At 34.4% G+C, this 19,868-nt stretch overlaps 1 pseudogene; it reads right to left on the bottom strand.

The window, feature by feature from the left end:
* Positions 1–4,716: 4,716 nt before the first annotated feature.
* LOC111741603 lies at positions 4,717–4,835 on the bottom strand (annotated as a pseudogene).
* Positions 4,836–19,868: the final 15,033 nt, after the last annotated feature.

Below are 19,868 nucleotides of genomic sequence, written 5' to 3' on the forward strand. Positions count from 1 at the left end.
TTCACTGGGTCTAATATTCGGGTTGGCCTTTTCTTCTCAGTTCCTCAAAGATGGCATTTTATTGTGTTTATGGGTTGAATTGTGCACCTAAAAAAGATATACTGAAGACCTAACTGCCAGTTCCTCAGAAAGAGAAGTTATTTTGAAAATAGGGTCATAGTAGAACTAATCAAGTTAAAATAAGGTCATTAAGGTGAGCCCTAATGTGCTATGATTGGGTTCTTATAAAAAGTCTAAATTTGAACTTAAAGACAGATATACACACAGGTAAGATATGAAGAGACACAAGGAAAATACTATATAAAGATATAAAATTGGAATGATACATCTATAATCCCCAGAATGCCAAAGGTCACCAGCAAGTCATCAGAAGCTGGGAAAAACTTAAAGAAGAATTCATCTATAAGCTTCAGAGGGAACATGGCCCCTTGGACCCCTTTATTTCCAACTTCTAACTTCCAAAACTATGAGACAATAAATTTCTGTTTCTTTTAAGTAAACCAATTTGTGTTACTTTGTTACAGTAGCCCTAGCAAACTACTACAACTGTCTTCCGACTTCTCTCATTTCTATTGAAAAGTCTTAGTACTCTGAAGGCGTTGGATCATTTTTCTCTGTTTATTTTAAGAATTTCTTTTTGACTTTGTTTTTCAGCAGTTTGACTCCAATGTACTTATATGTGATTTTCTTTGTATATATCTTCTTTAAGATCTATGTTTCTTTGACCCATGACTTGATATACTTCATAGGTTTAGAAACATTCTTTGAAATATCTTTTTTAATAATACTTTTCCACATTTCTCATTTCTATATGGGATTCCAAATATACATTGTCTTAGTTCTATTCACTGGCTTCCATGTGTCTCATGTTATTTTCTGTCTTTTTAATGTTTTTGTCTTGATGCAGTAAATGATATTTCCTCTTGTTTTATCTTCCAAATCACTAATCCTCTCTCTCTGTCCTGTTAAACCCATAATAGCAGTGTCAAGTAATTGTATTTTTTTTTAATTCTGGAATTTATATTTGATTCTTGATTATATATCCCAATTCTCTCGTGATATTTATCTTATTTCAAAAAAAATGTTTTATTGAATATATTAATCATAGGTATTTGAAAGTCTAGTTTGGATGATTGCAATATCTGTATCATCTATGGATCTGTTTTATTGTATAAATTTTCTTGTGGCTTTCTGTCATTGGGTCTCATCTTCTGGCAAGCTTGATAATTTCAGATTTCTGCCAGACATATATGAAAAATTACAAGTGCTCTGATTGAAGTTATATTCCTCCAGAGAGAATTTAATCACCTTCTAGCAGCAAATAGATATGAGAAAACCATTTTAATACAATCGAGCATTAAGATTATTCGAGGCCATGTTTTAGATATGTGATGTTCTGCTATTTCTAATTTTCCCTTATTCATACAGGGTAGCCTCCAGATGTCTGAATAGAAAGCTTGAAGTTTTTACCATGCTCTCTCCTTTATGAAGAAACTTTGATTCCAAGTTTTGTCTCTTCAGAATTAAGAGTCAGGTAAAATCTTGAATTTGCTGTTTAGCCTCATCTGCTGCTTTTTGATCAATTTCTTGATCTTTTTTCCATAGGCATAGGAAGGTTAGGAACTGGCAAATTTTTTGAGAGAAAATTGAGTAGAATACATAGGACTAATTCCTCTCTGGTTCTCCTTTCTCTAGGAACTTTAGTTTCTTAATATAAGGTGCCTATTTTTGTCTTTCTGGGCTAGTGAGTCTGCAATGAGCACTAGACTTTCTATTTAGACTCTAGACTTCTCTACACAAATCTACAAATAACCAAGTAGAAAATACTTTGTTGAGTATAGGATTCAGCTCAATGATTTTTCCTTTTTTTCTGAGATCTTAGCCCATGAATACATTGGCCTTAGTCAAGCTCTACTGTCTTCAAATAGCTATCTTATTAAATATATATTATTTTATCCCATTTTTATCTGTTGTTCTCTAGGAGTTTTTTTTCCTTTTGACACAAACTTCTCCTTTATACCCAGAAATTCCTTTCAAAAATTCTTTGTACTTTATCTTTTATTTTCTCTTCTCTATATTTTTCCACCATTGTCCCTTGTTCTTCATTCTGTGTGTGTGTGTGTGTATATATATATATATATATATATATAATCATGGAGATAAGCACAGGATTGGTACTAATGATATATATCTATATCTATATCAATATCTAGATCTATATCTATCTAGATCTATATCTATATATAAAGTGATAGCCATAAATAGTGAATAAATTTTAAAAGAAAACCATTCTTCCTACTCTACAATTATTTATTCTTTTCCACATACTCTCTGACCTCAAACGACACTATTTAGATTGATCCAGATATCAAATCCAGTGTTTCCACTAGTTTTAAACTTTATGTCATGATCCTTTGTTTCACTTTCTTCTTTAGATTTTGTATTAATCACTAGAAACATTTCCTTTCAATTATGTCCAACAATTTTGCTCTCTCTCCATCAATGGTTTACCATACAGTTCTAGTTTTTGCCAGTTGTTCCTGAATAATTATTAGTAGCACACTTTAACCCTCACAATTATTCCATTTCTAGTTTTTGCCAGTTGTCCCTGAGTAATTATTAGTAGCACCCTTTAACCCTCACAATTATTCCATTTTGAACTAATATTATACTGCTATCCATTAGTCATATACATTTACCAAGATCTCAATCTTACCTGAAATAAAATATACAAATTCTCTACTGAGCTGAAGAATAATTTATCCAACTGCCTACCTGACATCTGCTCTAGAAAGTCTAATAACCATCTCATAATTAATATTCCCCAAACAGAACTTTTGTTTTCTCCACCTCAACTCCTTAGACTAGTCCCCTTCCCGAATTCTCAATTACTATAAATGATACTAGAATCCACCTAATCACTAAATAAATAAATCTGGGAGACATCTTTAGTTTCTACCTTTCCCGATAACCTAAGAAATACATATTGATTCCTTTCACTTCTCCCCATTTCCACTGTCACCCCTGCACCCTAAAATGCCATAATATAATTCCTGGACTACAGTAAGAACTTCTTAACGTCACTCTGTCTATTCTCTACGTTAACATTTTTAAAATGTAAAGATTGTGAATGAGAGCTGAGAATAGGAGACAGAGCTTGAGGATGACAAATAAATAAAAAAGCAATCCAGGAACAATATTTTTTCACGAATAGGGACCTGACCATTAGTGGTCTGTAATAAGTGGTCTTAAGTCTTATGGCATTGCTGTCCTACTTAAGGACTAAAGCTTCAGTAACTTCTCATTGCTCTCAGCATAAAAACACTCACCATGGACTATAAAGAGCCCTGCTTGGTGTGCTTATTATCCCAAACCATTGTCCTCTTCACCCAGCCACAGTGGTCTTCTTTCACTTCTAGTTATTTACATGATTAGTCCTTCTCTTTATAATTCTTATTGCTTATCTCTTCCATTTCATCTTTCAAGTGTTAGTTCAATGACCATCAGTTCAACAATCTCTGCTGTATCTGTGTTAAGTAACCCCTGTCTTAAGTAACCAACTATTGTCTGTCATACCATACAGCGCATGGATTTTGCAACATATATAACAATGCAAAATTATATATTTTTTATTGTTGTTTACTTGTCTATTGTTTATTTTTGCCACTGTAATAAAGTTTTAGGAAACATCAATCTTGTTTAATTCTGTAGTCCTTGGAATAATACCTGGCTCCATGAATAATTATTGAATAAACATATTTTTCAAAGGGTTCTAAAGTTTCCTTCAAAGCTCCAAAAAGTTCTAATTAAGCTATTATTTTGCTGAAATAAAATCTAATCTCTCAAGTATTAGCATTTGTAATAAAAATGATTTATTCCTCAGCTTTATGTTTCGATTTCACATATAGTATAGCCAATTATATTTTATTGCAAGTCTAAAACAGTTTTGTTATATCCTAGATCAAAAAGGCTTTATGAGCCTTCCAGGGAGCCTAAACTGTATTTATTGCATTATTTATGTATGAAAATGTGGTCTGTGATCCAAGGAACAAAAAATTTACTTTCCCACAAACTGAATTCAAAAGAAATTTTTACATTGATGACAATCTATATTGAGTTCTGAGATTAAATTTTGGGGTCGGAAGCCAAGTTACATTAAAAACATGCTATGATCCATGCAGCAACCACATTTTTCAGAAGCAGGTAAGATGTAAATGGAAAATAGGTAAAAATAATCATTTATATGGAACAAGAAAAGTATATAGTATATAACTTCAGCTTCACATTAGGTGAAGCTGAAGTTATATACTATATACTTTTCTTCACCTAATGTGAAGCTGAAGTTATATACTATATAACTTCTGCTCTTGACATTGGATTTGCGTGCATACTCCAAGTGTTTGGACAATCAGAAAGATAACTTTTGAATAAATCTCTTCAATACAGACTATATAAAAACACCATTAAAAAGGAAGATACTTATAGGTACATGTTTGCCATTTGTTGAACAAAAATTTAAGTTTGAGTCTTATTCAGTTTTTTTAAAATTTCATGTGAGAGAAGACATAGAGAAGCTATTTTCTAATACACTAAAATAATGTTAGTTTCATATTCATATTTTTCTTTGATATTTATTTAACTAGTTTGTGAGATTAATAGTGGACTATATTCTCTATTTAGCCCAAATATTTTTGAAAGGAATCTCTTCCCTTCGACCTCCTACATCACCTGGTCTTCGTAGGTGGTCTCCCATTCAAGTACTAACCAGGCCCAACCCTGCTTAGCTTCCGAGATCAGACGAGATCGGGCATGTTCAGGATGGCATGGCTGTAGACTAACTCAAATATTTTTGCTTTCTTAAGTAATTGTATTTTATTTAAATAAGAGGTTGTTGTTGTTGTTTTAAGTTAACAGGAATTTAACATGTTTTTCTAGCCAGGAACTAAAATATAATTTACTCAAACACAGATAGCATCTGAATTTCTCTATTAATGTTCACAAAGTAAAAGTATTATTCCAATTAATAAATATATATTTAAATTTAGTAATTCTCAGGAAAGAATTAAAAATATCTCCTTATCCATATATCAGCAGAACTCTATACTTGTTATTCTTAAATTGATTTTATTTTCCCTAAAGTTCAACAAAACAACATGATCTTTAAAAATATTGGAGAAGAAAAAAGTGAGTTAAAACTGCATTATAATAAATGATATTGCAAATTAGGATTGTGTGTGTGTATGTTCCTTACATTATTGAAATACATTTTCCTTCTGTAAGCCTAACATTAGGCATAAAATTTCCCATAACAGGCTGTATTAGTCAATATGTCCCTGGAAGAAGGTGTTTTATATCTCAGAAGTAGCATAAGCATCATTAGATGTGACGTTGCTATGGTAACTGCGTTCTCTCTCTCTCTCTCTCTCTCTCTCTCTCTCTCTTTCTCTCTCTTTTCCCCCTCTCTCTCTCTAAAATAGAATAGCATAGTAAGTAGTTTTATAAATCCACCAACCCATAACTTTCTGGTGCCCTCAAGGCAGCTTTAACATAAGCACCTTCTCTTTATCTTTATTTTTTCAATCCAGTGTGCCTTAGAACTTAAATCCCTGGGTTGTTGACCTCGGATAATTTCTAAACAAGAGCTCAACATAATTACAAAATCATAAAAAGAATACAAAATTTCAACTACAAAAAGAACAAAAGCAAACTTCTACTTAAGGCTATGTCTATAAAACTCATACTGAATAAGACTCCAGTATTTGATCATCTGATTTCACCAGAACTTACTTACACGTGGTACAGTGCAAAGAAATCGTTCTAGAAAGGCAAGAGCCACAAAGAATGTTGAGTTAAAATATGTCTCGGGCAATAGGCTTACATATATTAGTTTAAACAGAAATTCTCCTGGGATTTAAGAGTCCTCCTATTTTCCTTTTTGACTCAAGGAAACACCTCATAAAATATCTATGCCTTAGTGTAGAAATATTGCATGAGGGCAAATAATATCTGTAATAACTGCCTCCCCAACTCCTCTGCTTCCCAGACAATAATTCTTTCTGGTTATTTTGCTAGTTATTTATATTTAAACTGTTAGTAAATCTCTTTAAAACTAAAATCGAATATATAAGAATTGCAAGTGCTCTGTGAAAAAATAGGGCCTCACAACTTGTTCTACTTATAGAAGAGACAGTATTGTGATATAATAAAAAGATCATTCCAATAATATTAATCTGCTGTCAACAAACACTCTCCTCCTACTGAGTAACATCATAAATTTCCAAAAGACTGGATGGGTAAGGACAATTAAAGATAATTGTCTGTAAGTTTATGCTGGGTGTTGACTCTTCTCAATATCAAAGAAACACAAAGATGAGAATTTAGAATTTACCTTCTCCAACTTCCCATGCAATTAGAGATTCTCTTTAGAATATTATCTAAAGTTAATCTGAAAACATATTTCTGTCTAATCTCTCAGTGCTCCTAAATTTCGATGCAACTCAAATAAAGTTGATGATTGCTTTCTCAGCTTTGCTAGCATCTTTTTACAAGGTGAATAACTTAGTTATATTTAGGCAATGAATAAATACCATAGCAAAGTGGGTAATTCTGACAGCTTACTCTTTGCAGGGTCTTCCTCTGCCTGACTCAGAGAAAGCCCAGAGGAAATAAAGGAATTGGAACAAAGAATTATGTATAAGAATAAAATGTATGTACAGTATATTTGGAAAAAGCACATTCCATTGAACCAAGAGAATGAACTCCAGGTGAGAGATATTGGAAGACACTCTTCCTTCTGTCTCTGTTGTTTCTACTGTGTTGCTGAGTATGGAAAGAATTCAAGGCCTTAATAACTCTTTATCTGGTCATTTTTCAGTGTTGTGTTTGTAGTGAGCAACTTTGAAGAATGATACAATCTTTTCTGAGACAAAGAGCAGGCTTGCTTACTGCTTGCTATTAAACAGCAGGTTCCCAATCTCAGTGTTCTTTGGTTATAAGGCAAAGCTATTGCAGGTGTAGCATTAATCTGGGCTCTCTGCATCACCCCTGTGGGACATGAGGGCCTAGGGGAAAAGAATGCAATCATGCTGGTGCTTATGTTGTTTGCTTTGCTGTGAATAATAAAGATTTGGGTGTCTCGTGTTTTTTGGCAGCATCCATAAAGCAGCAGCAGGCTTATTTATTAGCTTGTAGGTAGGGTAATTTCCCAGACCAGATTCCAGGAATTTCATTAATTCACTCTGCATCTTTTTGAGGTTGGCTTTAACAGACCACCAAAACTATAACCTGATTCTTGCCAGAACAGAGGGCTATAATTTAATTATTCTATATCTGAAGCCATTAATTTGGTAGATGATCTAAAAACAAATAAAACTTTTTTAAAGCACATAAAAAAGGAGGAAAGGATAGCACTGCTCAAAGGTATGCACTAGTCTTTTAACAAGATAAGGATGCTTTTTTCTCCCCTGAGGCAGAAAACTTTTAGACTAACATTATTCTGCCACAGTATTTGGAATAGTATTATGGATCTTTGACCACCTATGTGTTTATATGATATAAAATAATTATAATCCATCATAATCAGAATCTTAGCATGGTTTACAGACTTTGTTAACTTCCAGTAGAAGTGGCATTTGGGTCCTTACTACCTTTGGTAAGCAATTCAGTTTTCCATGATATGTCAACTGTGTCCATCCAAAGATATCTATTTGGTCAAAAGTATTTTATTTATTTATTTATTTATTTATTTATTTATTTATTTATTATTTTTTAGGTGAGGCAACCCTTGGTTGACCTCACAGATTGCAAGGACCTTGTCAGTTTACAATCCCTTATTTTTTTATTTTTTACGCCTATAACACACACCTGGTCTTCCTAGATGGTCTCCCATCCAAGTACTAACCAGGCCCAACCCTGCTTAGCTTCTGAGATCAGACAGGATAGGTTTTGTTCAGGGTAGTATGGCTAGCCGTAGACAAAAGTATTTGCATTCAGTTGATAACAGGTATTTGCATTCAATTGTACTCTTGGTCAGGGGAGACAATCTGGAATGTACCGATGTTCCACAGCTATCAAATCCATAAATGAGAGAAAGAATACCTATGAAGATAATCTGAAGAATGTGCAGACCATCTGCTTATCTAAAATATTATTTCTCAACTTTTAATTTTTTAAATTGTCTTTTTACAGAGCCTTTTTAGGCATCTTCTCCTCTTATTGTCTCTCTGACCCAGGGAAACTGGAATACCAGAGGCCACAACCATTGCAATATTGAAGTTGTTTTTTGTTTTCTGGGTTTTGTTTTTTTTTGTTTTTGTTTTTTGTTTTTTGTTTGTTTGTTTGTTTGTTTGTTTGTTTGTTTTGCCTTCCGAGAACCAATCATTAACCCACTGTGGATGGTATTGCCTATGTTGAGAACTCATGCTCTAAATTCTCTAAAATCTATCCCTGGACTCAGCTGTGTACCTCTCTGCCTAAACTTGGTTATATCATCTCTCAATAGTCTTTCTTTTACCACTTTGTACTTTGGAGTGATGCTTACATTTAGTAATGCTACAAAAAATAGCACCATGAAACTACTGTAAGACTAGTAATAAATTGGTCATTAGAAACAGCACCACACAATAATTACACATTGCACCTGACTACCTGAGGTTAGATCTTGACATTACCATTTACTAGCTCTATGACCTTGGGCATGTTGGTTAGCATCTCAGTCTGGCCGAGTGTCAAATGAGGATAATAATAGTACTGAAACCATAGGCTTATTCTAAGAATTAGGATAAAATGCATGTTAAGCACTTGACCTAGATTAAAATGTTCAGCAATATTAACTTTTATATACAAATAATTATGCAGGGTCCTCTCCATAAAGACTCTAAATAGAATGCTCTCACTGGTCATACTATCAGGAATAGTTGCATAATTGACTTTATCGTAGGAATAGATCTTGAAATAGTGATTGATCAGATTTTCTTTTTTTCATCATCTGGTATAAAGTTTAAAGTCCAACATTTGTTCTGCCCATACCAAGTACATAGTAATTTATAGAATATATTTTACTCCTGGTACTAAATAATGCCTGTACTCTTATTTTCCTCTCTTAGTTAGCATGGCTGTTGGGGTTTTACAGACCTGGGTTTCAGTCCTACATCCATTACTCATTAGCCAGTTAATTTCAGGTGAGTTATTTTGCTTTCTTAACATTCTTTGTCCTCATTTACAAAATGAGATCAATATTGGTACATAACTAATAGGATTGTTTTGAGGAAAGTACAGCGTGCCTAATAAGTAATAAGAATTCAATAAGTGTTAGTTTTATTATTTATGTTACCTTGCCATACTTTTTATATCTGTATAAACCGCTCTACATCTTTTTATTTTCAAGAAAGGAGATAAATAAATTAAAATATACCTAGAACATTGCTGCTATGGTGAATGTTTGTGTCTCCTCCAAAATTCATATGCCAAATCCTAATGCCCAATGATATTAGAAGGTGGGGAACTTTAGGAGGTGCTAAAATTATAAGGGTGGAGCCCTCATGAATTATAAAAGAGACCTCACAGAACTCCCTAGCACCTTTCACTATGTGTGCACACAACAAGATGTCAGAGACCCAGAATGGAACTCTCACCTAACTGTAATGGCTCTCTAATCTTGAAATTCCATCCTCTAGAACTGTGAGAAATACATTTCTGTTGTTTACAAGCTACCCAATCTGTGGTATTTTGGTATTCATCCTGAATGGACTAAGGCAGTTGCCATGACAACACTATCCCCTCTATTAGGATTTACAGTCTCAGGTATTGTCTCATATTGTTACTCCTAGGAAAGAAGTAACCCAGCACCACTTTAGTCATTATTGCAGATTCTTAGGTTCAAGTCCCCTACTGTGACATTGACCTGTGTTTTGTGGATGAATGAGAAAGATAATTTGCCCAGTACAAAAATGGTTTAGTAGGTCAAGCCCTAGAGCCAAATTTAGATATCTAGACACTTGCCCTACAGGTCAACACAACAACCTGAGCATCTTCATGCTTGTCTCTCATGTCTGCTAATAGAAAAAGTTATCTTTTTAATTTGCTTTCATCCCAGGGTGTGCACTAACATCTGTAAAAGTCTCAGCCTAGATTAAAGTCTTAGCTTTATCACTTCATTTGTGTGGGATTAAGCAATGTATTTTCTTCCCTTGGTTTTTCATTCATAAAATGAAGATAATACTACTCAGAGACTTACATATAAATATGTAAAGCATTGTACCTAGCTTATAGTAGACATTTCGTAAATGTAAATTTGACTCATTTCTCTCTTTTGAGTGGGAGAATCAGGGGTTTCAGACTGACTCTCAGGTTAATAATAGAAAAGATAAAAGATTTATTTTTCTAAGTTTCTCTATTACCTTCATTTAGCCTAGAAAAATAGACCTCAATACAAAGTCTAGAGGCAAAGTCTTCAACCCACACAGATTCCTGCTTATCTCTTTTAAGAGGAGTTTGACTGTGCATGGGTGAAGTAAATGAGGGTAGGTATGAATGAAGAAAGGGTAAGATGAAGGGGAAGTAGGTGTTCGATATTTTTTCTCCTCATTAGTAGTGTTGCTGTGAGGAATGTAGTTTCTAAGACCCAGTGTAATAGGAAGAATTCTAAGATGATCACCAAGGATCCACATCCATGTATAATTCCCTCCCCTTAACTGTGAGAGGAGCCATGACTATGATGGAACATCTCTCTCATGAAGATATATGGCAAAAGAGATTTCGCAAATGTTATTTTGATTACTACTAAGTTGACCGTGAGTTAACCAAAAGGGAGATTATTTTAGTGGGTCCGACTTAATCACATGGGCTCTTTAAATCTTGGTCTAGAGGATGAAGACAAACAAGGTCAAGAATTTGAAGCATGGGAGGATTTGACTTGCCACTGCTGGCTTAAATGTAGAGGAGGCCACATGGCAAGGAATGTGGATGGCCTCTAGTTGCTGAGAGCAGCTCCCAGCTAACAGCCACCAAAGTAAAAGGGATCTCAGTCCCAGAACTGCAAAAAGCTGAACCGTGCCAACAAGAATAAGCTTGAAAGTAGTTTTTCCCCCCACAGCCTCCAAATGAAACCCAGAGCAGAAAAACTGGCCATTCCATGCCCAGGCTGCTGACCTATGAAAACTGTGATATAATAAATTCGTGTTGTTTTAAGATATTGGGTTTGCAGCAATTTATTGCTTAGCAATAGAAAATTAATACACCCTGGGCGATATATAATACCTTATATATAGAGATGCCAAGGCAGCATCTGGGAATAGCTAGGAGCTCCATCTCATCTATTTCAGCATTAACTCCATCACTGCTGGGCATTATCTTCTTGAGCTAGCAGCCTCTCACGTTTAGCAACTTCACTCCCACCCATAGCTCGAAAAGGACGTCCTAAGAGATCCTCACTGTCATGGCCCCTAATTCACCACTCAACATGCCAGACTGTTCTGAAGTAGTCAATTCATAGCTTTGATTCTGTATCATTCATGACATGCTCATTCATTTTTCCTGCCTTTGAATGTCCTTACTCCACTATTATTACTTAAACCCTACTAGATTATAAGGTCTTGGAATGAAAAACTCTTTTTCTTTCTTCTTTTGATCTTCCTCAATACCTACGAGTGTTTGCAAACTAGATATTAAAATATTGATTGAAGGAACAATGATATAAACATTTTGCTTTACTTCAAGTCCCATCCTAATCAATAAAACATTTTCTGAAAGATGGAAAGGAGAAGGAATCATGATCATGAATATACCACCAGAAGAGAGCCAGATGATGCACAGAAGACTGCAGTGGAAGTGGGAACCCTTCTTCCTGGCAGAAAAGGAAAATTTTCCATGTTTGAAGTTGTCAAGCAGTAAGGGTAGAAGTGGGCTATGTGGTAATTATCAAGGAATTGGTTAACATAGTCTTTCTTAAACAACTGGACCAGTAACATCTTGGTACTCGGAGCCCCACTTCCGTCTGTACAGAATAACTCACAGCTATGTCCATCCTATGATATACCCACAGAGCTGCTATTTAGTGAAATGAAATAGTCTACCAGGGAAGAATTAGGGACCATAGTGTAGGTGCTGGCACATGAAGAAGAAGTAGAGCAAAGACTCTACTAAACCTTCTAACAGACGAGAAATTTTAAAAGAAAGACAGATCAGAACAAGAGAGGCAATGACAATGTGTCCCCAGAGTAATTTGTACTAGCTTGCTCCTCAACTAACTGCCTGTACTCTTTCAATGTACAACTGAAGTCAGTCATGCCACAATGCACACTTTACCCAGGCACACAAAGCCTGCAGTCAGCTCACACTTTCAAGGGAAACTAGTGAAAAAACAGACCACATAGATGCAGAGGAAAAACATACCAGTTACCAGTAACCAGTTAAATTCTAAACTGTGTGCTTTTGACTTAAGAGAGGGGAGGTATTTGTGAATGCTAGGACCTTACAGATGCAAGTAGAGTAATAGATTGAGCTAAGGCAAGAAGATGAAAAAGAGCACAGCACAGTAGTGATAGAAGGGCTTTATAAAATCAATGAAGGAGGCTTATGAAAGTATGTAATTCTGGAAAGAAACAGGCAGGTAATTTAGGAGGGAAAGAGAACTTGAAATTTATGATTTCAGAATTCTCAGAAAGATTTGAGAAGCTATCTTATCCAGAATTGAACAGGATAAGATAACTATACTCAGTTCTTCAGAATGATACATATGGTTGTCGAAATAAAACATTGAATAGAATAACTAAATAATAACTTGGACACAAGTTAATAAATTTGGCGATGTGAAACATTTGTAGACATTTATCCCTCCATGCACTAATGTCTAAGAACATAGAGCAAAATCACAGATTAAAAACACAAGAGAAAATATTGAGACATGGGTAATATTTATTAAAAATATATTAAATAAAGTGTTCAGGAAGGAAAAAAACATATTGTTAAAGATATAACAGAAAATTTTCTCAGAGCAAAAGATTCATATCTTCAAATTTAAAGGGAGCTACAAAGTAACTGTATATTAATTAATTGTTTATTCAACAAATATTTTGAGCTCAGCTTATTTGGAATTCTGTGGATACGAAAATGAGTATCAAAAAGAATAAAAAATAATTTTAAAAAATCTTTGTAGGTAGAATTTTAAGATAGCCCCCAAGATTTATGTACGTGCCCTATAAAACTTCCCTTTGAGTATGGGGAGGTACCTAAGTCTGTGTTGGATGTTACTCTCATGTTAGGTTACATTATATGGTAAAGGTGAAGGAATTTTGTAAATATAATTAAATCTGACTTTGAATTATATGAAAAGATTATTCTAAGTATGCCTGACCTAATCAAATGAGCGTTTTAACAGAGGGCTTAGCACTTCTCTGAGCTAAGAGACTAGAAGGAGAACCTCTCTTGCTGCTTTTAAAGAAGAAAACTACCATGAATTCTGCAACTTCAAGAAAATGAATTCTGCCAACAACCTGCGGGACCATTAAAGCAAATCCTTCCCTAGTCCAGTCTCCCTATGAGAATGTAGCCCAGGAAACACCTTGATTTTAGCCTTGTGAGATCCTCAGCAGAGGATTTAGCTAAGTCTTTCTTGTACTTCTGACTGACAGAAACTATGGTATAATTAACTGGTGTTTTAAATTGCTAAATATATGGAAATTTATTAAGCATCAAGAGAACTCTGATATAATAGCCACACACATTACAGTGAAATTTAAGAACTCCAAACGTAAAGCTTTCAAAGGAAATTTTAAAAGTTGTGAAAATCAGAATGACTTCAGACTTTTTTTTAACAACATGATATCCATTGAAAACAATGGAGCAATTCCTTTAATGTTCTGAGGGAAAATGATTTAGAGCCAAACAAATGAGAGTGAAATAAATTCATCTTCTGATATGTAAGGACTTTGAAAGTACAATGTCCATATGGCCAGCATAATTTTGAGAAAATTATAGAATATAAGATAAAAAAAAGAAACAAATCGACCTTCACTCTTGGAATGGTCTCTTTAGAAGGGTACACTTGAGTATGTGCCAAATGTGTCACTTGGGTCTGGAGTATTTGCAATATCATAGTATTACAAATGCAGCTTGTCGTTTTTCTTTTTATATTATTATTGAGGTAGGATAGATATAAACTAATGAGCATCAAGTTCACTGATTTTTATAAGGTTTGATGAATTTTTAAAGATGTATACACCTAAGTAAGAACTACCAAGATCAAAATATAGAACATTTCCAGTCCACTGGAAGATGTATAAATGCCTCTGACCAGTCATCTCCTCCTCCATCCCAAATAGTAACCACCATATCCACTTCTATCTCCATTCATTAGTTTTGTCAGTCAGTTCTTGAACTTCATCTAAATGTAATTCAGCGGTGTGCACTATTTTGTGTCTGGATTTGTTTGCTGTGAGAATCATCCTTGTCATTATGTTTGTCAGTAGTTCATTCTTTTCTTATTATTGTATAATATTTACTATCACTTCATTTATATACTACAGTTTAGTCATTTTCCTTTTGGACATTTGAGTTCTTTTTGGTTTTTGGCTATTAAGAGTAAAGCTACTATGAACATCCTTCAACAGTATTTTGATGGCACTCATGGGGTATGGGCAAATACCTACGAGTAGGATTGCTAGGTCATAGGGTACTAGATATTTTTATTGTTTTTAGCAGCTACATTAAAACTATAGGGAAGACACTGAAATCTCATGTGTAGCAATAAAGAAAAGGAAAAGTAACAAAAAACTTGGAAACTTGAAAACAAGGTTAAGTCTGACAGAAGGAAAAGCTAGGCGGGGAAAAAAAACAATGCTATAGCTCATTAATTCATATCCAACAAACTACAGTAAGGGTAAAATTTTCAAAACTATTCTGATCATAATTTGCCTGCGTCTTCCCCTTGCTCTTAAGATAAAGGCAAAATCCCTTTAAAAAGCCCAAAAAGCTCTGCATTGCCAGCTCTTATTTATCTTTTCTGTCTTACATATTTGCTCTTCCCAGCTCTCTCCACTTGAGTCCCACTGGCTTCTTTCACTTGCTATGACTTTTCTGCCACAGGGCCTTTGCATGAGTTCTTCCTCTGCCTGGAATGCTCTCCTTACCATTTTCCACATAATTAAATCCTACTCATTTTCCACATCTGTTTTCAAGGTAACTTCTGCTGAGAAGCCATCCCTGAACTCCTTAATATAAATTCTCGCAAGTCTATGAACTTCTGGGCAACACCTGTCATTGCAATTTATTTATTTGTGTTATTATGAATTGATTTTTGCCTTTTTCATTAGCTGGTAATTTCCATGGTGATAGAGTTTATGTCTGTTTTTATGCATCATTTTATTGGCAGAATCTAACAGAGCATTTGATTAACATGGGCACTCGAGAAATATTTATTGAGCAAAATAAAAAATCTTATATGGCAAAGATAATTTTGAAATTGAAGAACTGATATCATTTAAAATTATGAACTTAATCTTTTGAAGAATTGAAAATAATAATATAAATTGAAGAGAGGAGAAGACTCTAATAAGTGAACTAAAATCTTCTTATTTCTAGAATGGACTCTATATAAACAACAGTATTTATAACAATAATCAAAAAATCCAGTACTTATAATGACTAGAAAAACCAAAATTGAAAAAATTTAAATGTAATTATCTGCAGAAAATGAGGTTAAGACTGAGGGATCGAGGTTGGGGAGGTGGATTTTAACTTTCAAAATTTTACCTTTGTTTTTTAATTTGTTTTACTACATCACATTTATTATAATCTATAACTGAAAGATAAAATCCAAAGTTACTATGCATATCCAACCTTAGAAGATTTTGGAAGACTAGGGGACCTAATTTGTATAAGTGCTCTGTGTTAGGATTTAGGTGTGGGGTAAGACACATGTAAATAGGTGTTCCAAATTATTGACAAATTTCCTAGATCTCTGAAAAATTCAAGCCTTCTGGGTAGAATGAAGTAATGGGAGCCACAAACCGATTTGAACACAATCAAAGGTAACAGGTTTCGGAAATTCACATAGTAAAGTGGCTATGTTCCCTGGAGTTACTTAAATCAAAGATTAGAGCAAAATATCACTGTCCTAGATGGTTCCCATATTTGTGTCATGTTAGTCACAGGCACAAATGTAGTAGCAGTACCAAACCAAATTGGTCACGTATCACTATGCAAGAGTGGAATAGAGGGAACAAAATATTAGTTATATTATAGGTTTCAAACAGATCTCAACAGCTGAACAGGAGCAAATATTTTAACCTAACCTAATATTTTAACCTAATCCAAGCTAAGGATTAGGATTAAACGCAGGTTTGGTAGGAGGATATAGGGACTTGGGAGCAGAGTGGTTCATATTAATTCTGGTACACCATGACTGCCTTACTGTCTTAGAAATTGTCTTAAAAGGCCAAGATCTTGCCTTCTGGACTGTGTCACAGAACATCTCCAGGATATGCCAACCTGTCCTCTAAATTCCAGTACAAAGCAAGCTCTGTTTTGAAGTTCTTTTTTGGCCCAAAGCCAGAAATAATTCCTCTCTCTCAAAACACTTTTTCAAATTTTCTTATGGTATTTAGCACTTCATATTATTTACTCCCATTATGCATGTGCATTTCTTACTTCCCTCATTAATCTGTAAACTCACAATAATTAAGGAATATATATTCATCACAGGAATTGGCTGAGGACCTTGCACACCATTGGTGAATGAATGTTCAGAAGCAGATTAAGTACTACCTGAGGATCCCAAGGTGATAAGTTTTGTCCGCCTCTTTTGAGATTGCCATATACAATGTACCTTATGACTATGGTTTGGTTAGTGTCACAGAATTTAGAATTTATATTGCCATATACATGCTATAAGTATATACTATTATTTCCATTTATAATATTTAGGGAATTGAAAGTGAAGAACTACGAAGAGATTTGAATGTCTTTTAATATAACAAGGATTTGTACAGGCTGCATAGTTTAAGATACTTTCTAAGATTATATCATTTAAATACTTATAAAAGTTATAATATTCTCCTACAAAGACAAACTAAGACTACATATCTTTTGTGTGTAAATCTAAAATAGTAATGAAAATGTCTTAAAGAGAAGAAACAGAAGCAAAATTCATGCTACTTTCAAAGCAAGCAATTTTCTGTGATTTTAGGTATATGCAAAGAAAGTCTAAGTAACCTACGCATTCAAGTTGTAATTTCTAAGAAATAAAGATGTGGAGTCTACTTGTGTTCCAAGGAATTCTTTTTTTCCTCTTCTCCTAAGGCTGTTATCTCTTTTTGTGTTATTATGGATGAAATTGATTTAGAACATAAAAAACAGAATTGATATTTCATCCTTGAATAATGCAGAAGATAATATATGCAGGAAAGTTTTTCCGAAGCATCTCTAAGTATATACTTTTGAATTTCACTGGAAAACATGTCATTCCATTCAGAACTCTGAATTAAGATGCACTATTTTTTTGCTGAAGGCTATTTTAAATTAGGCTAATAAATTGCTACTCTCTGCCTTGCGTGATAATGCATTACATTATCTACTGATGTACATGTATTGTTTGACTCTAATGGTGTGGAAATTAAATGTTAGACATGGGCCAGATGTTCCTATAGATGAATATGAAGTATGACTCTGGCATACTTATATCTCATTGGGATGGAGAGGAAGAATGAGATAACGAACAACAAAAACAACTCCCTCCAAAAATATCCTCTGATACTGGTCTCTGGTAAGAATTAACATTGTGCAAGCCTAGATCTGCTCTTAGCCCTTGTCTTTAAGGAATGTTATAAATGTCAGCAGTATTTGCACCTGTTCATGTGGTGAGAAATCTTGTTTTCTAAAATACAGAATAAAATAAAATCTAGAATATGAAAGTACCTGGAGGGGTGTCCAGAGACAGTAAATATTTGTCATCTTTATTTGACAGGAGCAGCTTGAAATGTTTCCCTGGATTATGCACCTCGACACATGGCAGTGCGATTTCCACGGGTCATTCCTCTGCTCTGCAAGAGTTCACAGCGGGATAGTAGAGATGTGGGAGTTGGGGGAAGGGAAATGGCAAATAAATGGGCCTTATGGGGAATTTTAATGAAGATTCCCTGCTGGTTTTAGCCCCATTGGAAAAAAAGGGGATAGAAGAGAAAGAACCCCGTAATCTCCTATTTGAGGCTAACTAACTTACAAATGGAATCATAATTCACATAGTAGAAACATGTCACAAGAATGAGTTGGGAGTGGGAAACACATAGGATGTGGCTGCTGCTGTTTTTACTGATGCCAATCATACTATGAATCATATGTAGATATATCTTTGAAAATCATTAGAGAAGTGGTATAGGAGATGAATACATTACGTCATCTTTCCGTAAATCAGCCACCCACTCACTGAGAAATGATTTTGCAGATCGATGCTGATGGATGTAAGGTGTGGGCTTTTAGAAGCTTGAGGTGGGTGTACTTCAGCTGTGGGTAAAATGATAAAAAAGGGAATCAATGATTATGTTCAGTAACGTCTGAGAAGAACCGTGAAGAGAGATAAACTAACTCAGTGAAAGACTAGTCAATGTTTGCAAGTATCTTCATTCCAAAGAGCTGCTGAATTCCAACAGGAATCACATGAGAAAATGTAATACGGAGAAAGAAAAGAATTTGTCCCTTCAAGAGTTATTTCAGCTGCAAGGGTTGCTATCTTTTTTTCCGTCACTCTTTCGTGGTTTGTTTGAAATATGGGCTAGTGGGGGATTCATTGCTTTGTGCACTAGAGGTTTTGTTGGTATGTTTCTCTTCATTAACAGTGATATTTCCTTTCTGATTTATGTGAATTCATTTCTTTTTTCTTCATTTAGCATCATTTTTGGTTTTTAGTCCAATAAACATTGATTTCTCAAGTGTAGCCTGACTTCACTCTTTTGCCTTGTTTTTCTTTTTTTCTTATTTCTTTCTTCACTATGTTGTTTTCAGTGGGGGGAGGGGGGGAACAGTGTTTAGAATTATTTTGCTTATTAATCATAAAGGAAAAGTGGTTCATTTTTAGGTCTCATGTGAATGTTCTGCACAGATGAATGGCATGCTTTTCTGGATCTTTCTCTTAAGCTATATGTGATCAGAAATCTACTGTTTTACCACTTTAAAGTATTGTTAATTATACATTCAGTATGTTTATGATGTCATCAGTTCATAAAAGTTTGTTCCTCCCTTAAGGACTATTGAGATGCATGAAATGATAGGTTACTGTCTGGAATCCTCATCATTTTAATAAAGTTGCTTCCATTTCTCTGAGCCCTGAAGTTTTCCTTCTTTGACATCTAATTAATTACATTTTCATGATTCCTGAAAGTTTGCAGAATACCCATTGATCAGTTGATGTTGGCATTTGGGGGCTTAACAAACTTCCTGTTTTTTCTGCCAAAATCAAAAATCGAAAACCACCATCAAACTCTGCCTTGCTCTTTTTAAAAAATCTTTTAGAAAATTCTTTAATAATGAGACATATTAAATACTGTCACTGAATAAGCAGAGCAAAAAGGGAGAAATGAGGGAGAACAGAAGAAAAAATATGGATTTCTGATGTTCTTGCTCTTGAGTGATCATTTCTTCTAAAGTCCCACTTCTTCAGCATTGGCACAATGGATGGACTCAGAAATAAAGGGAAAAGAATGCCACTTTGACCAACATTAGCTACTACAAAAAGATTCATTTGCAGAATCAACACTAGTTCACCAGATATTTTCTTGGGTTTGGAGACTTATGCCCTAACTGGCTTTGTCCTCTAGACATATATTTCATTTTAGGACCTAAAGAAGCAGAATACTATGGCAGAGTAACATGGGAATTCA

Source organism: Pteropus vampyrus, unplaced genomic scaffold (genome assembly GCF_000151845.1).
Source record: "Pteropus vampyrus isolate Shadow unplaced genomic scaffold, Pvam_2.0 Scaffold80, whole genome shotgun sequence".
NCBI classification, from domain to species: Eukaryota; Metazoa; Chordata; class Mammalia; order Chiroptera; family Pteropodidae; genus Pteropus; species Pteropus vampyrus.